The sequence below is a fragment of the Silurus aristotelis genome (assembly GCF_946808225.1).
Source record: "Silurus aristotelis genome assembly, chromosome: 18".
NCBI classification, from domain to species: domain Eukaryota; kingdom Metazoa; phylum Chordata; class Actinopteri; order Siluriformes; family Siluridae; genus Silurus; species Silurus aristotelis.
The window spans coordinates 16791384-16810828 of record NC_139591.1 but is presented as its reverse complement, the minus strand read 5'-3'; the positions used below and the strand labels follow the sequence as shown (position 1 = coordinate 16810828).

The following is a 19445-nucleotide window of genomic DNA, read 5'->3' as shown; positions in this document are numbered from 1 at the left end:
TACTAGCTCATTCCCGAATAGACCATTAAGATCCCTCAAGTTAGTAAAAAAATGCTTTATTAAGGATGTATATCTATTTATTTTACGGTTTCTTTTTTCTTAAACATAGTTGCTTACATAGTGTTTAATGTCCAAATTTTGGCTTTGAAGCAACCTGGATAATGTAGTTACAATAAAAAGACGTTATGAAGAGATCAGTTTAAAGTCAGTTACAAAATTGTTAACATCTTTGGAACCCGTCAACTTTCCAATGAAGCCTCAAAAGAAAGAAGCCTTGTTTATAATATTCCATCTATACATTTCAGTGTAATTTCAAACTATTTCTCATAAACAGCCATTAAAAAAAGGAAAATTATGGATCTTGAGTAGAAGGGAATTATTTTGCTCGGTCAAATCTCACAGATGTTTTGGCAAAGAAGTGAAAAACCAAGACCGGTGCTAACATTCTTGAACAGTAGCATTGAAATGAAGTAACTTTGATTAAAACAAATTTTTCAAAATGTGTATGGATTGTCTTACTGGCAGAAATTTTTGTCATTGTGCTTTCATCATTATCTTCTTCTTCTTCTTCTTCTTCTTCTTCTTCTTCTTCTTATTAATATTATTATTATTACTATTACTATTATTATTATTATTATTATTATTATTATTATTATTATTATTATTATTATTATTATTACTATTATTATTATTATTATTACTTTTATTAAACATATTTAAGACATTATAAAAGCATCAGTTTGTGCCTTTCACTGTACGTTACTTTGCCACAGTATCTCCCTTTTCTAGAGAATTCCAAATCTAGATCAAAAAGTACCTGTAAGCAGTACCTGTAACAGTTCAGTGTGCAATTGAGAAACCCTGTTGTTAAAACTTTATGCCTAATTATTATTTTTTTAAGAATATGAAATGCTAGTGCTGCTCAGTGTTTGCAGTCGAGCCTTTATTTTTGTAGTTTTGCACTGAAGGATTATATAGCTAGCAAACTAAGACGTCTCACCTCAAAACCATGGCTATAGACTTTAATCTTTATATATTTAATTCCAGTTTTACTAATATTATGTTTTAAACAAAGTGGAACTACGCTATCATTGACTATAATCATGCAATCATCTTAGCACAATTCTTATTTTAATCCTAATTTAAAGATAGCAAATTGTGCTAAGGTGTCTGGAGTTCCAACATGGCCGCCCCATTATGTTACATCATTCATCTACATGGTTAGTTTAGGTTTATAAAAGATGAGCACATCTGAAAATACATTATTAAAGCACTGTATGTGTTTTAAAGCTAATATCTAAGATTTTAGGTAAAAATATTTCAATATTTGTTATCTAGATCACCCTTTAGGCCAAGGACACTATTTGTAAAACTGAGAAAAAAAACATTTTATTGCATTTTATTATAAATATGAGACACAGACTCGATACGCAAGACAGTGTAACTGTTCTAATAGCAGTGACTGCAGTGTGGTCATGTCTAGACGACATAAAGAACAATAAAGAAGAAAGAACGTAATTATTTTAACTCTGACTCCCCCTAGTGTTTATTGTGGGTACTGTCGGTCTTATAGCATATGAGTAGTGCATACGCTTTGATATAAACAAACGTTTGTGGACACCCAAACATTGATTGGAATAGTTTTTCCCATTCCACATAAGTTTCTATTAGCTGTTATAATAACCTCTAGGAAGAAGATCCACCAGATTTTGGAGTGTTCATTTAGCCACATATCTTTGTGTACAGGGAATGGGGCATTGTCATGATGAAACAGGGTTGGGTCTATTAATTCAAGCAAAGGGAAATTTTTATTCTACTTCTAAAGAAATGCTGTTTACAGTGAATGGGCAGTCAGTATCTTCCAGATGAAGATGGAGGATGAATCTTTTAAGTCTGGTTCCTCCCTAGGTTTCTTCCCCATACGATCTGAGGGAGTTCTTCCTTGCCTCAGTCGTCACTGACTCGTTCATTATGGATAAACTTATAAACAACAACTTATAGGCAATAAACTTATACATTCCAACTTTATAACCTCTTTATCTCTGTAAAGCCGCTTTAGGACAATGTCCATTGTTAAAAGTGGTATACAATAAAACGGAATTGAATTTAAATGAATTGAATTGAATTGAACAAATTAAATGCAATTTATTTATACAACTGTGTTCCTCCAACTTTGTGCTAACAGTTTGGGGAAGAACTGCATACAGTATGGCTGGAAAAGTCCCAAATCTTTTGTCCATATAGTGTATTTTACTGTAAATCACATCAATTATACAATTTGATTTTAAGTGTGGTGTTAACTGATACTTAGAATTGATTTTTTTTTACATGTACAAATGCATAATTGTGTCAAAATATGTTTGTTTTGTTGTTTTCCACCTGCATGCTAATGCGCAAAGTTTACAGTGTCTAACATCTTACTGTAATATGCACATTAACCAAACATTTTCCAAAGACTGCAACAAATATAACCGAAAGGATAAAATAAGGAAAGTTTTACATATTAACATTGGTGTCGGATACATAACATATTTAAACGGTGGCACACGTCCAAACTTTAGGCTAGTTTAACATTTTTTTAAATAAACTACAGACAGATAAAGACATCTGGATAAGGTCATGTTATAAGCTTGGACATCATATAAGTCACGGTCATGTCCCAGGAGTGGAACATGGCAGCTCATTGGTTAAGATGTTGGCCTACTGATTGAAAGCTTGTGAGTTTAAATCCCAGTGCTACTGCTGGTCACTTAAGCAGGGCTTCACCCTCAACTGTTCAGTTGTATAAATTTTTTGTACAAAGTCATCTGCTACATGACATAAATGAAGAAGTAACAGAGTGTAGATTAGAAACTGCATTATATTAATGATTAACTGTGTTGTCATTAAATGGCAAATTATGAATCTGACTACAAGATGACAATATTAATGTTTTCAACATGTTCAAATTGTAATCTTTACTCTGGTTATTATTTATGCAGTCCCATAAAAACCTCTGCAGTTTGCTCTTTTCTATTAAATAAAGACCACAGCTCTTCTCTATCAAATAAATCAATATACTTATTATAATGTGTATACTTATTATGTAAAATACTTAAAATGATGATGTTCTGCTTGAAATATCTTTTTTTTTTCGCTTAATGCGATTATGAAACATTTAGTTCACAGGAAGTTGACAGAAAGCATTCTAAAGATCATGAAAAGAGAAAAAAGTAAATTATTTTATGTGTGTGTGTGTGTGTGTGTGTGTGTGTGTGTGTGTGTGTGTTTGTGTGTGTGTGTGTGTGTATTAAGATTGAATAAGAAACTAATAGAGTTTAAAAAATATAAAATTGTATTTATTATTAATTAAACCAGTAGAGGGCAGCACCAACTTGTGTTTCAGATTTAACAGCTCTTAAGAACCTGGCTGTTTTTTAAGGAAATAATTTATTTTACAAACAAATTTAATAAATCTACTCTTGATATATAACATACCATCAATTTAGCTTTAACTCAGGTTTCTGTTTCTACCTTTTAAAAAACTTTTTTTATTTCATGAGTTTTTTTTGCCTTGTAATAATCTTTTTTTTTTAGTTCCTTATTCCATTTAGTTCTGATCTGAAAATCGAGCAAGAATTTTACCTAATGGGTTTCAAGTATAACATTATAATCCTTGAATAATATGAAAATAAATGTTTAAATTAGTTAATGTTTCAAAGTCGTTACTGAAGGACATTGGCTGATGAAATAGTAAAGCCAATTGTATGAGATTGAGTAAGGGTGAACCTTTCAGCGTTTCATCACACATCTTCCTAAGATCTGATGCTGTGCAATCTGTCTTTGGAGACACGGGTTCTGTGAGCGGATCTGCTGAGCTGCTGCTTCGTCCTTCACTTGGAGAAATGCTGTACTAATAGAAAGTGATTGGCGTGTGATTGGCGCAGGCGCAGATGAATGCGCTGCTGTCGGTGGTGGTGATGAAGATGGAGCAGGGTGCATGCGGGAGCGGTGATGCTGCGGTCCTCCATACCGGCTATTTAATGACTAATGCAAAGCCGGAGTCCAAACGTCATTACATTCCGTAATTAAAGCAGAACCAGATGGAGGAACATAAGGAGGAACGTGTGTGTGTGTGTGTGTGTGTGTGTGTGTGTGTGTGTGTGTGTGTGTGTGTGTGTGGGTGAGAGCGAGAGAAAGGCATGGACTTATGCATATACACTTGACACGTGGGGTTTGTAGACACGTGTTAGGTTTCACACCTTGTTCCTTGCAAGTTCATTTTTCACTTATATTGCATATGATATGGCTTTTTACTTTATCATACTTTACCGCAAAGTGAAATTCTTCCTTTACATATCCCACTGATGTTAGGAAACTAGGGTCAGTCATGATACATCACCATTGGAGTGCAGAGGGTTAAGGGCCTTGCTCAAGGGCCCATAAATGGCAATACTGGGATTTAAATCCCCGCCAATCGCTTCTGGTCCCTAAACCAGAGCCTTAACACCTGAGCTTTTTACCATTTTGCTTGTTTCTTGTTGATACATGTTCATTTTTCACACTTCGGCTCATGGATGTTTTTTATTTCATCTGGACCGCATGTGATTGTATTGTTTCGATGTGATCATTAGAAAGATAAATTATATTCATATCCAGTGATTCTTTTCACATCAATAATTTATTTTCCATTTTACCTGCTTCATTTCTTATAAAATTTTCATTTCACATGTCGGTGATCTTTTTTTTTAAGTTATTTTTCTTCCCTGAATATTTTTTGTTCACATGATGCGCAATATACTTATTTAATATTTAAATTTTTATATTCAGGGCAAACCAGTGCTGGTGAAATACACCTTCACATATTATTCCTCACATAATCACATGGAAAAACTCATATGGCATCACATGAGGAAATATATGTTATTGCTGTTAGAGATTTAGCATTTTGTAATTTTGGATTCGTTTTCAGCACTCTGAGAAAAAAACACAACTTCTGTTTTTTTTTCCCCAGAAACTGGGATTTATAGACCAATCATTTTTCCCTTAGTCTGCATCTGATGGCCTCTGCCTCACACATATGCACACACATTTTTATTCATCTCCTGAGAATGATCAAAAGTAATGATCTAGGTTTAATGAATATGATATGGATTCCATCTTCATCACTACCTTCCGCCTTCCCAATAAAGATCCTGTTTCCTTTGCTGGCTTTGTGTAAAAAATGGTGGATTTTTTTGTTGTTGTTGTAGCAAAGACCATGTTCAATGTGGAGTTCTTATATTAAGAGCATTCTGTTTTAAAAAAAAAGATCTGTAAAACTAGATATATTGTCATTAATCAAGTAAAAAAAAAATCACTTCAGTTGCTTATATAACAACTCAAAAACACTAGTATGCATCTTTAAATATGCATAAATATCTATTTTAAACAGTAGACATGTCTTCCTGCTTTCATGATCAGAACTCCTCACAGCCACTCTGAGTATGCAGTGGTTTTAGCTATGGTGTACTGTCTTATTACACAAACCTGTAACTTCCCTGTCATGAATAAATCTTCAGGCTGGAAGTGTTTAAACATTGTGTTTTGTATGTTAACGTGACAGGCTGAGAAGTTTGAGAGGTAGAAAGAGAGAGAGAGAGAAAGAGTGAGACTGGTTAGGGAATAAGTGTTTATAGATGCTGTAATGTAAGTGATAATGGAAACTTGTTTCATCAGACAATTTTAAGCAGATTGTCTTCTTCATCACATCATCCTGTTGTTAATTATTTTCATGGGCCGGTATGCTCTATATATCGACAATGGATACATCATGACAATGGTCCTGTACACAAAGTGAGCTTCATGAAAATATAGTTTACATGGGTTGGAGTGGAAGATCTTGAGTGGCCTGCTATAGAGCTCTGACCTCTACCCTTTCGAACACTTTCGGGATGAATTATAATGCCGACTTCACCTCAGACCTCCTCACCCTACATCGGTAACTGATTTTACTAACACCCTCGTGGCTGAATGAACACAAATCTCCATGAGCTCTTTGCAAAATCTTGTGGAACACCTTCTCAGGAGAGTGGAGGTTATTATAACTGCAAATGTGGAATTGGATGTTCAAAAATTACATACTAATCTTAGGATCGAGTCCACAAACTTTTGTCTATTTAGTGTAATTTACTGTGTGAATGTTAATAAAGTAATGTACATAAAGCAGTACATTACAGGTTTTGCTAATCCAAAATAAACTGAAAATATTACAATGGCATAACATTCATAATTGACTTTCATAATATATAAAATATTATTTGCTAGATTAGCTAGTTGACTATCTTAGAATGCAGGATCTGTGGCTAGAAGATGATTTAGAGAGCTTGTGAAAACATCTGTCTGTAAAAAATGATGATATTTTACAATGATATTTAAAAAAAACAGAAATCTGTGTCTAAACACGTTTTTTTTTTTTCTTTTACATGCTTTTCTTTCTGATGGTCACCTTTTTGGAAATACACAACTAAAGCATGATTGGAGATACACATTTAATGATCAGATGCTCTTCATGTTTGTAGGCTTCACCGTATGCTGCGTGAGACTTGGGGTCGTTTCCTCTTTACGGCTCGTCTGCTTGACGAGCCTAAGATATTGGTTCGGACAATCACAATGAGACCTGATGGGTTTGTTGTACCATTATGTAAAATGCGAGGTTATTATTTTTAATTTTTTATCACCACGCTATCTGAAAAAAAAAGCGTGACATTAGGTCAGTCGACCGAAAGAAGAAATAGACATACTGTATTTGCAAAAGTGCATCATGCTGAGGAACATGACAGCATCAGTGCCTGTTTTCTCATATTTATGCGAGTCGACTGCTTTCAAGCTGACAGAAAACATAAGCATGTTTTTCCCCGGAGTGTTTCATCTCACTAAGACAATGAGCCCAGCCGAGTGCAAGTTTTTATCCTTGCATAATCAGATGTATTTCTACAAGTGAGGAATAAGAGAGGCCCAGAGCGAGAATTAAAGAAGGTGATTATGACTTCAGTTGCATGGCAACACAAATTGGTAGACAACTCACTGATTTAACGTCGTTTTCAAGCATGCAGTTTAGAGAGTGTCCTTTAGAAACACAACAACTAATGATTCACTGAGTGCAACATGACTTTTCTGTCTCAAATGATCATGCGGTCATATATGTATAAGTGCTGTGTGTTAAATCAAAGACACAGCTGCTAGTTTCACATTTGCATGTGTGTGTGTGTGTGTGTGTGTGTGTGTGTGTGTGTGTGTGTGTGTGTGTGTGTGATTTCTTGATTTCAGAAAGCAAAGAGAGACTGAGAATGAAAATTTTTTTAACTAAAATTAAAAAATTCATAAAACAACATAATGAGTCACACTCAGAATAAATAAACCCTGCTATGTGGGTGTTGTGTAGCCAGGTCATGTTTAGATACTGTGTGTGTGTGTATGTGTGTGTGTGTGTGTGTGTTAGCTTGGCTTTCAAAACCAGTACCTCTGTACTGGCTAATGCTGCAGATATGTAGGAGTTTTAGCTTGCTTTCATGATTTATAAAAATCAGAAAAAATCTGCTATAATTGTTTTCTGGACATCAAGTCAAGTCAAGAGGCTTTTATTCATTCCATTCCATAGCACTGACTGTCTTTTACCCATAAATGGATAAAACCTTACATGCTGTTAAAAACTGTAATTGCTGTTATAAGAGTAACAAAATAGTCTAAGGCATGCTATTGTTATTAGTTTAGATAGATAGATAGATAGATAGATAGATAGATAGATAGATAGATAGATAGATAGATAGATAGATAGATAGATAGATAGATAGATAGATAGATAGATAGATAGATAGATAGATACTTTACTATTCTACTAATATAACTCCTGGTATTCCTGATTGGGTCCTTGATGAAAACAAGAAATTTTTTTTTTGGCCTTCCAGTCCTTTCTTTGTCCCTGACCTCTCCTGAATTTAAATGTGACATAATAATTTGATCCAGTTTGTTTGCTGATTTCCCATTCAGAGTGGCCTTGCTGATACACAAATATTAATTTTGTCTGTCACATTCTGTGGTCTTTGGCATTTTCAATGAAATTATGTCATTAAATGTTGGTCTTATTAGCTTATTAGTTCCTTTGAATTAAACTAATAAAACATGTGTATCTAATGTTCAAGCATATCTTTTACAATCCTGATGTAACAGTTCACACTAAATATTCACCACTTTATTCTATAGAAACTGTTTTTATACTGCATTCAAATCTTCTGTATCTTCTGGTTGTATTCTACTAAAGAGACTGAGAAATAATTATGTATGGTCATTATTTTAGTGTCACGTTGGTAACTGGACCTCACATCATATTAATATATTAATACAAAAGAATTTCTAATTTTGTTACATAATGAATGTATCTAGACTGAACAACCAACATATAGAACACAAGTAGAGAAAAGATGATGATGATCAGGTGATCAGGAATGTGTCTGTTCTCAGTCATGCTTACATCGCTGACGCCCTCTGTCTCATCCACGTTAACCCCAGCCTTCTTGTTGCCTTCTGCCTTACTTGTTGTTGGCTTAATAGTCAAGCCTACATCTGTGGTGCATTATAGCAAGGAAATGATACACCAGTGGTAGGTTAAAAAAGCCAAGCAATGACAAGAATTTGGTTGATAGGCTGAAAACAGTGAGAAGAAAAAATATTGATCATGTCACCAAATCGATTCAAACTAAAGTAACGAGGCTGGTTTAAAAATTTAAGTCTGGATAATTTGTTTTGAAAAATCTAATGAGGGAAAGTAAAAAGTTTTTATACTTCTTACTTTCCATCTCTGCTCAGTGTACTAATAATACATAGAACAACTTAACAATTGAACATAAATATGAAGTCAGGAAACTGTTTTGTTTAATTAAATTGAATAAATCTTTTTGACTCTCAAAAGTACCATAGTCACTTTTGCATATATAACAGCCAAAACATTTATGTCATTCTTTCTAGAGCAGAAATCAAATGTTGGTTGGTCTTTCCAATACTGTTGAAGAAGTTTTGGGGACATGATCTTTTGGGGCCATTATCTTGCATGATCCTGCAAAATGCTGTGGTAGTTGGTTTGGTTCAGGGTGCCATGCACTCTTTGCAAGTTGACAACTCTCGGTCTAGCAAAAGAGCCCTAGACTATCATGCGTTCTATTTATATGTTTGGCAGTTGGTGCCACACATCCTTTCTCTTACTTGAAGGCGTACAAAACCCTGTGTGACGAATTTAAAATTTCTTCCAGACGTCACTAGTCCACTGTGCTTAAAGCTGTTGTACTGTGAGTCAACAACTTGGCCTTCTTTGCAATTTTTCTGAAGGAAAGACATGCACTTCCTAGGGTTTCTATGGTATTTCTGTTTTTCTTTGTTAATAGCCTTTATCTAACCATTATGAGTAGTGGTCGACATAGTGGATTTTACCGATACCGAAAGTTAGGTTGGATCGTACTTGTCTAGAACTGATTAATCACGGGATAAAAAAACCAAACATAACGCTCCATATACAATAGTACCAAACTTTATATAAAAAATAAATAAATAAATAAAAAAAAACAGTACTAAATCATAAAAATGCAGTAAATTAAATATATTAATTTTATTAATAAATAATGAGGGAAAAGCAAACAGCAACCTGGAAAAACTATTGATATGGATTTTTGCCAATAGCTGATAGTTCCAGCAATCAACTATCGGTGTCGATTAATCAACAAAATTGACAAACCTGTCGACCTCTAATTTTGAGGGAATTTACTACTGCCTGCAGTACAGTATTGTCCAAAAATTGCTTGAGAGCAGTGGTGGGCCGAGCATTTGGTACCTGGGCCTTAAGTGGGGACTTACCCGACTTAATCCACCTCTCAATACCACCACTATCACGTCACAATTATAGAAACCATCAATACTATACAAAAACGCAATATAACAACGTGTGGTATTACAGTGAGAGAGGCATATAGAGGGTGAATAACATTTTACTAAAGCAAACTCCAAATCTCTACACTACAACCGTAACTGTGACACCTACATCATCTGGAGCAGCTCAGAATCAATATTTGTTTAATAACATGAGAAAAACATTAAAAAATTAAATGAAATACAACCTACTCACCAAAGATGCATAGTCAAAATTTGCACCGCTCCTCAGAGTCTGTAAGCCAGTTATACCGCTCGTATTCACTGGTCTGGAAGTGGAAAACAAAACCTTTCACAGGCTGAGACATGCTAGCTAGCTTTAGGTTTGGCCGACCTCTCCTCACAATGTCTAGCTTTTCTTGAAAATGTATTTTTAAGTATGTCCGAGACCAAATCAATTTCTCTTCTTCCATTGGCATAAAAAAGTCTATCTCAGATGTATTAATGTGTGCAGAGCGCTACACGATTTTTGCCAGTCGAACTTGGTTGTAACAGTTTCCCTCTGACCAACCAATCAGAGGACGGAAAAATGCAGACGCTATTCTGGGCCAGCTAGCTGCCCTGTGAGGTGAATATGAAATCTGATTGGTTAAAGAAACAGACCCATTGGTAATATTCTCTATAGTAAAAGGGCCAGCAGTACAGACTTTGAAGGCCCTGGGCAGATTACAGTAGATTGACATGGCAGCACATAGAGGCTGAAATCTGATTGGACAAAAAATCTAACATACACGTACTGAAAGCAGTGCAGCCAAGAGAAACGCTACGAAATGAAGAGAAAACAGTTGGGAATAAATTTATAAAATTTCATGGAACAAATATTAGAATTTAGGTTGTAAATGTAGGTCAGTGCTTCTCAAATTGTTTAGGCCAACAAAGATGCTTTTCTGACTGCCCACCACTGCTCAAGAGAACAAACACAGTGTGTTTCAAACTTGCTTTAATACAGACAGAAGGTTTGTAAGTAATTAGCAAAAGCTGGTACAACTGTAGGAATTGCTAGCACCAATGTTCAAGGCATAGGTCGGGTTGGACAAATTACCTGCAGCTATGCAGCATTTCTGGCACATCCGTTAACATTTTAGTACGAAATTCAATTTGTTTTTAAATTAAGACGTTATTCTTCCTGCATCTCATCCACTCTGGTATCACAGGAGATGGCAGTTAATGAGAAAAGTGTTGTAGACAAGTTTCCACTTTTTGTGATGACTGTCTCCTATGGGAACTGTGTGAGTGTGTGTGTGTGTGTGTGTGTGTGTGTGTGTGTGTGTGTGTGTGTGTGTGTGTGTGTGTGTGTGTGTATGTGTGTGTGTGTTATTTGGATGGAGGGGACACACAGCTGTCACTGTGATCAATGCCCTGCTGCGGTGTGTGTCCTGACAGAGGAACACAGCAGACAGTTTGACATGTGTGTAGACAAGTTGTCAGGCTCTGCTCTAAAAAAAAAAAAAGCTTGTGTATGCTGTCAGCTGTATTTGATTGAAAAAAACAAAGGAATTGAATCAATGGAAAAACAATCCAAGGAGTGCTAAATAAATAGAACACATTTTGCAGCCATGTAATGGTTCTTGTGATGATGAGATCCTGGCCTACAGACATTACTCTACATTACAAACGTATTTACCCTGAAGAAAAATGCAGATAGTTATGGACATGCTTTGTTTTAGAAAATATATTCTTTCTGTATATCATGGTATGTTTTGTAACTATTAATCAAAGAGTGTAAGCAAAAACATCCACATGCTTAATTCTCCTTTTTATGAGGAGAGAGAGAGGAAGAAGAAAAATAGTTATGTGCCACTATTTGCAATGAAATTTGTTGCGTTTTCCTTTGTTTTCAATGTACAGCTTAGTGCTTCCCAGTCTCAGGCAAAAGCTGTTGTTGATATACTTGATGTCCCTAAGTGTCATCTCGATACCCCAGCAGTCGTGCCAACGTTATGAGTTATCCCCAGTAGCGTGTTCCTGCTGTGAGAATGTTTCCAGACTACCCATTTGTTTGTCCTCTTTCAGTCAAAATTGCATGCAATGAAACAGCATACTGCACATTTAATGATATGGAACTGATATAAACTATGTTGTGATGCTTAAAAATAGGTCATCTTTCACTCGGACAGTCAGATAGATCGTTTTATTCTGAAACGCTTTTATCGGCAGTTAATTTTTTTCTCTTGTGCCTAAAGGAAAGTTCTGCCAAATCCTCGGGTCCTCAATTTTAAAACATGAAACGCCATCTTTATAGCCAATTTCTGCCAGGCCATATGACTGATAATTCTGTGCTGTGGAGGATTTTATGTCCTTCTGAAACTTAATGGACTTTTCATTTTATTTAATTTGTTTTTACAATTTGCTGAGATTCAGTTGAATGACACACTTTATGACAGTTATGACCCAGCGAGAGTTTAGTTATTTGAGCAGTCTGGCTGGTAGGTAGGACTAAATAAAGCTAATTAGCGATGCACCAAAACTAGCATTGGGTGTGTCCGCTACGTAACATGAGTCAGATCTAGTGACAGCGACGTGGACGTTTTTCACGATGTCAATTAAATTGAAGCAGACTGCAAATTGTGTTTTTTGAAACAAATCAAACTATCCCAAACCAAACAAATACAACGCTTTTAAATCTTATAGCATCTAAATGTTGACAGAAAGCGTGAAGGCTAATCTAAATGGGTAAAGTAATGCCATTAAAATGAGCATTGTAAATTGTGTGTAAAGAAGAGTTGCAAAGGAGAGCACTTCAGTTCAGCGAGCACTAAGGCATGATCTTTGCTTAGGATTCAAGGTGCAAGTCTCCACCAAAGACATAAATATGTATTAAGGCACAAATGTATTACCCTGCTCAATCTCTCTCTCTCTCTCTCTCTCTCTCTCTCTCTCTCTCTCTCTCTCTCTCTCTCTCTCTCTCTCTCTCTCTCTCTCTCTCTCCCTCTCCCTCGCCCCATTTTTAATCATTTTGCTTGCTAAAAGCCAAGGATCCCATTAAATCTCTGATTATGCCGAGTCAGCTAGCATTCAGTTACAGAGCCGATTCCTACAAGAATAGTCCGACAGACTGCTGTGTCCTTGCAAATGACTTTGCCTTTGTTTAATGGATTTTTTAAGTTTCATTATCTCTGTGACCCCTTAGCTAATTAAATTGCTTTTATTCAGACAGATGGTTATCACATTCCTTGGGACTCAGACACAGCTTCAGTGTTTAAATCTAGATTGAAAACATATTTATTTAGTCAAGTCTTTTGTGAATAGGTTTCTCTTGGGTAAAGGGGCAGATCTGGAGGGATCGTGGTTATATAGTGTTTTGATGTTTAAGTACTGTTTTTCCCCTACTCTCATATGTCACTCAAGTTTGTAGATGATACTGTGGCAAGCCATCTTATATCCCAGAGCTCCCTCCTGTCTATGCTACCTTCTGCCTCTCCCTTTTAGTTACACTGTCATAGGTAGTCTTGCTGGAGTCCATACTTGCACTTTAAACATCGGTTTTTAGGTCACGGTTCGGTTCAATTTTGTTAATTTTGGTATGGTCAGAGAGACGCAGTTTATTATTATTAACATTTGTGATCAATATTTGAACAGTTTAAATTTTTTTGTAATAATTTTAAATAAAATACTTGCTTGGGTAAATAATATATCAAATAATATTTTGTAACATTTAATAAAAATTGTATAGAATAAATCATGATCCATATTAATGATAATGATATGATAAATGAAAAGATTTAATTATATAATTTACATTTGTTAGACCCCATGTGTAAGAGTGTGTGTGTGTGTGTGTGTGTGTGTGTGTGCGTGTGTGTGTGTGTGTGTGTGTGTGTGTGTGTGTGTGTGTGTGTTATTTAAAATACATACTTTTTTATCTACTTAACTGTACTAATTATTACAGCATACTTTAACAAATGTCTTCATTCCTTCCTTCCATCCTTCATTCATTCACTCCCTCAATATGCAGAATTGTCAGGATTTTCTCCTTTTGAAGCTGGACATGAAACGCTAAAGAATCCATAGGGCTAGCGTTAGCTGCTAGCCACTTCCTAGTTAGGGGCTATGGATTCTTTAACGTTTTCATGCATGCTCAGAACAAATCTTATTTCCGGCAGGGAGTGAGTAGCCACAGTGACTGCACTAACTCTAGTTTCTTTTTTATACCCCAGCGTTGTTGTATGTTTTCAAGTTTATTTAATAATAAAAGTGCAAGGCGGGGAATAAACAAATTTGCGGTCTGCCACTTAATACGTTCCTGAGGACCTCAGATTTTAACTATGTTCCGCACAAAAAAAGGATTGCATTCGGTACAAAAGCACTGACCTGAAAGATTTTGGTACAAATATGTGTACCGTTACACCCCTAATAATAATCCATGTTTCTCTTCTTCTTTCTTTTGCCTCTTCTTCTTTACTCCTCTCTTGCTCCGTGGAGAGAGTGCTTCTGAGGTAACAGTGATCCTGTCCCTTTATTCTTTCAGGACCTGCATGATTCATTTTGACGCCCTCCCTCTGGTTCCAGAGACCACTCGCTGCATCTGAGGATGGTTCCTCATTAAAAGTCTAAAGATCAATGAAGTTATTGTAGGGATGAATCTCGGAACCATGAGGATGGATTTTGACAGTAATTAATGTACACAGTCTGCTGCAATGGCTTAGGGCTGCAATTGCCACAAACAGTTTTGCATTTAAGTGTCTATTAGGGGACAATAATAAAACTATAATGAATGGACATTAGGTGGCACCTAGATGAGGAGTGGTTTCCTATTGAGTCTGGTTCCTCTAATGTTTCTTACCATCTAAGGGAGTTTTCCTTTCCACTGTTGTCCCCTGCTTGCTCATTACAGATAAACTTATAGGGACGAATTCATCAATTTAAAATGTATATTTGTAATTATTTAATTTCGAAAAACTGCTTTGGGAAAATGTCTATTGTTATAAGTGCTATAGAGATAAAATGCTAGGTAAGGTGAGGATTAAGTGTATGGTTTAATGGTATAATTGGTCATTTCAGAAGAGTTCCTTGGCTATTTTATAAACTGCACCTGTAAATAATGTACACTGATATCTCCGCTGTGTTTAATTGTCAAGAACCATCTTTTGAGGTTGATCAAATCCTATAAATTCTTGAATCTGCTTTACTTAGGTAAGCAGTGCTAGATTTTTATCATGACCAAACTAAAATTAAATCTTTTTAGTTTAAGGTTACGAGAGATCTCAAACATGATCTACAATACACACGGTGTCCGGCTGATATCAGGGAACAAACAGTATGGTGTATACATTCTTAGGTTTTATTAAGAAAACAGGCAGCTCTTTAGACACACTTGGACAGAGCCTAAGCTAAAACCTTTCTTTATATGATAAGAATAAGAGAAGGAAAATCAGAGATGTGTTAGCCATATTAATTCATATATATTCAAGATCTATAGGGTCTACATTTTATACTATATAAGAAAACAGGACCAATACTACAGGACAGTTAACCCAGACAGGAAGTCATGTATAGTACGTACTCACCTTCTTTAAGCCATATTCAAACATTACACAGACACTTAAGGACTATGTGATAATAGAAACAAGTGTGAGGCCCTCTTAATATTACCACAGTGTCAAAAAAATCATAAAATTATGCTATCCTGAGTGTGATGAGTAACAATCTGGTATCTACTTCTAATAAAACGATCACTTTTAATTAAATCTAATAGTCAGTTTAAAGCTTAACCTACGAAGTGTAAAATCGGAGCAATAAAATAAAATCCACATGCAAACCTGATCTAGAGTTTTGTCATTCAGCTTAACAATTTTTTTTCCCATATCTCTATTGCCTTCTAAATGTACCTGTCAGCCTTTGAGCTTTTGTGGTTTTACTTTCATTCCATAAAATACTACTATTTATTAGCTGTATAAGCTGTGAATGATTGATCTGCACTGATGTAATGTCTAAGCGCATTAGTAGCTGAAAGAATGAAGAGCAGTGCAATTTATACATATATTTATATGGCAGGAATAACAAGGCTGATACGCACAGATATTGATTTTCAGTGTTCAGCCCATTTGGCATAATTATTTTTTTTCTTTTTATGTTTTCATTAAACCATAATAATAAAAAAAAAATTACTTTCCATTTTTTCCATCATGTCTGTTATTGACAGCTGTAGATGGACCTATTTTGAATACTTGAACTGGATAAGGGGAGCTTTTATTTATTTATTTATTTATTTATTTTAATGATGAGCATTTAAAGAATAATTGGAATGCACATTTGCTTTTAATAGAGGATTTGAGTCAATTATCAGTGCTTGTAAACCTTTCTTTTTTTTTTGCAAAAAGTAAGGCAGAAAGAAGACTTTCCTGGCATGTACCACACGTCATGGTAAAATAATCGGATTTAACGTTGTTGGTTTATATGGAACCATGAGGTTTGACATATAATAAGCAAATCTAAGATGTTAATCCATCCCCAAAGCCAAACTCCCTCAACACTCTAAAAAGATGTTCCCACTCTATCCATTCAAGCGCCTTTTCAGCATCTAAGGAAATTACCACCTCTGGGGAAATACTACTTTGCTTCAAATATATAATATTAAAAAGAGTACAAATGTTGCAAAAGGAATGTTGCCTCTTTATAAATCCAGTTTGCTCTTTTGTATCGATCGTTAAGGATTCCTTAAACGTTTCCAAAAGTAATGGGGCTAATTTAACATTACATTTCTTATAAAATTCAGAAGGAAACCCATCCAGGCCTGGCGATTTCTTCAATTGCAATTCATTAATTGATTTAATGATCTCATCTAAGGTAAGTGGGCTGTTAAGTTTAGATGCTAATGAAGGGTCAACTTTGGGAAATGTAATACCTCTAAGAAATTGGTTCATCTTATCTGATATACCAGGAGCTTCAGCTGTGTATAAGGAGGAATAAAAATTTTTTAATATTGCATTAATTTCTAAAGGATCTGAGGTTAAAGTACCACTAGTCTCTGCAATCTGAGTGATAGTGCGCAAAGCCGCTCGACTACGCAATTGCCTGCAAATTAAGCCTTTGTTTGTGTAATTCAGGGGTCGGATTAAGAGCATATTGGTCATAAAGGGCTCGAATATTATCTAATATCTCTTTTTTTTCTATTTTTCGGTTTCTTGTTAATAGAAGCAGAATAAGAGATTATCTAACCTATTAAAAAGGCTTTAAGAGTGTTTCAAAGTAAAGAATAAGAGATTGAGTCTGACTGTTTTGTAAGGAGAAAATCATCTATTGAGGTAGCTATATATACTCACTGCAAATACTGCATCAGATAAAAGTTGAGTAAAAGAGTTGAACCTCCATTGTAAACGAGAGATGTGATGCAAAACTAAAAGAATGTAAATTCTTAGCGTGATCCAAAATAGCAATGGGCAAATATTCTGAATCTACAACAAGGAGAATTAAATATTAAACTGTTTATTAATATTTATTTGCTGTAGGTTTAAGATGTCCCCACAGATCAACATAGCTATTCTGAACCATAAACTCAGAAAATATCTTTGACATAGAAGAGGGAGACTTCATACCAGTACTAGATTTCTCTTAGATCTCCCCCGAATATCAAGATATGTGTTTAGAACAACTCCGTGTCGAACAACTTTTTCCTTGTCGCAAAAGTAGTGAAACCACACGATCGTCAATTTGGGCCTTTAATTCTCGTGATCAGCTGAAGCCGCAGAACCAACTGCGGTGGCGTTGGAAAGATTTCTGTTCCCAGCACATCCTGAAGAAACTTTGACATAAACGCAACTGGATCGCTCCCTTCCGCTCGCTCAGAAATGCCAATGATTCGGAAATTGCTTTGTCGTGAGCGGGACTCCAATTCCTCCTCTTTATCCGTGAGCTGTTTATTAGCTGAGTTTAGCTTTTGCACTGGCTGCTCCAGCGCTACAATGGGGTCACTGTAAGCATTCAGGTTCTGACCTAGCTCAACAATATGTCGTCCTTGTGATTCAACACTCGAATTAAAACCTTAAAAAGACTGAATAACCAAGGCCAAAGCAGATTCAATATCTGCTTTCACCTGAATTGCAAAGGTAGCTGTTAGCTCAGGAGATCAGAGTGACACAGAGCTTTTCCAGATTCAACAGTAGCTTGTCGTCATGACTCTCTGTAACAGTCTTTGACGATTTAGGCTTTCAAAGTCTTTCAGAAGCCATAGATCCTTTCTGAATACAGTATAAATTTAGCTAATGAAAATCCTCCAGTTACATAAAGATAACTTGGGTTGCGTGAAAAAATACAGCTAAACGATAAAATGCTCGGGAGCTCACTTCACGTGCGTCCTCTCACTCACATGCTCAACCGGAAGTCCACGATGCTTGTAAACTCTTGATTGCTGCTAACATTTTATAGATAGATAAAATAAACCCTCTATAGGTGAAAGAGACAATCACTAATTTATATGCTTTTAATTTTCAATTCTTATGCCTTTGTCATGCAGCATCCATACAGATGCATGCAGCAGGTGAAGCGTTATTATTCAGTCTCAGTCAGACCCCTATTTATCCATTGTACACGAGATTGCAAAATGTCAGGGGATGTTAATTGGGGGCTTTTTAATTTTTTACCTCAATCGGCTTTGAAGGTGACTCACTTGGCCTGTAATACTGCTGTTGGAGTGTTCATTAGTTCACAATTTCCACATAATCTGTCTTAATGATCTTTTCTTCTGTCCATTTTATAGTGAGTAAATCTAGTTCTGGGGTCCAGATATCTGAAGAACAACACTGTGGTAGCATGGGAAAAATAAAACTGGTTAGGACAGGTTCTAGGTACTATATAATGCAATACATAGACTCTTTATTGTATAATGAATAATTCAATACATAAGTAGGAAAAAAAGGTTTCTACAAGAGATCAAAAACAACCGTGCTCTTAGTTGTGCGTTCTGTTTGGATCCATTTTGTTTTTAGGGGTTTATACAGACCCCTTGGAATTTTTTCCAGCAGAATTACCAAAAGAACCATTACGGGCTTTAAAAAAAAGAGCTTTAACCTCACAAAAATGAGTGAAACAACAATGCTGTGCTATTACACACACACTAATCTTGCAGGAACTGATATTTATGACTACGTCTCCATCGAGACAGACATTTCTATCACGGTTGTTTTTTACCATCAGCGAGATGATTCTGTGTGAAAAAAAGACCAAAACAGACACTTTTATTAGCTTTGTGTTTGAGGTGGATCTTTTGTGATATATGACCTTTTAAAATGCAGAGACACTGAAGGACAGGAAGGATGAGGATTCATCTAATCAAGACTTGAGATAATTCCTCATGGCCCAAAAGTAATGTTTGGAATGTTTTAATGATACAACGCAGGTCAGGCTAGCACACCGATAGTATGAGAATTGAAAACTGCAATGCAAAGTGGCAAAAGTACAATCTAGTGAATTATTGGAAGTACACTCTATTGCCAAATGTATGTGGACACCTGACCAGCACACTCATATCCATTTCTTTTCCAATTTGTTGCCTTAAAGTTTATATTTGTGTATAA

General features: G+C 35.6%; 1 long non-coding RNA gene across 1 annotated transcript in view; it reads left to right on the top strand.

The window, feature by feature from the left end:
• The first annotated feature begins 11159 nt into the window (after positions 1 to 11159).
• The window catches only part of LOC310741115, an 89841-nt gene continuing 81555 nt past the window's right edge, over positions 11160 to 19445 (top strand). Inside the window, exon 1 of the long non-coding RNA XR_014537841.1 lies at positions 11160 to 11192. This is a non-coding gene — a long non-coding RNA (uncharacterized lncRNA). The remainder of the gene's footprint in view (positions 11193 to 19445) is intronic.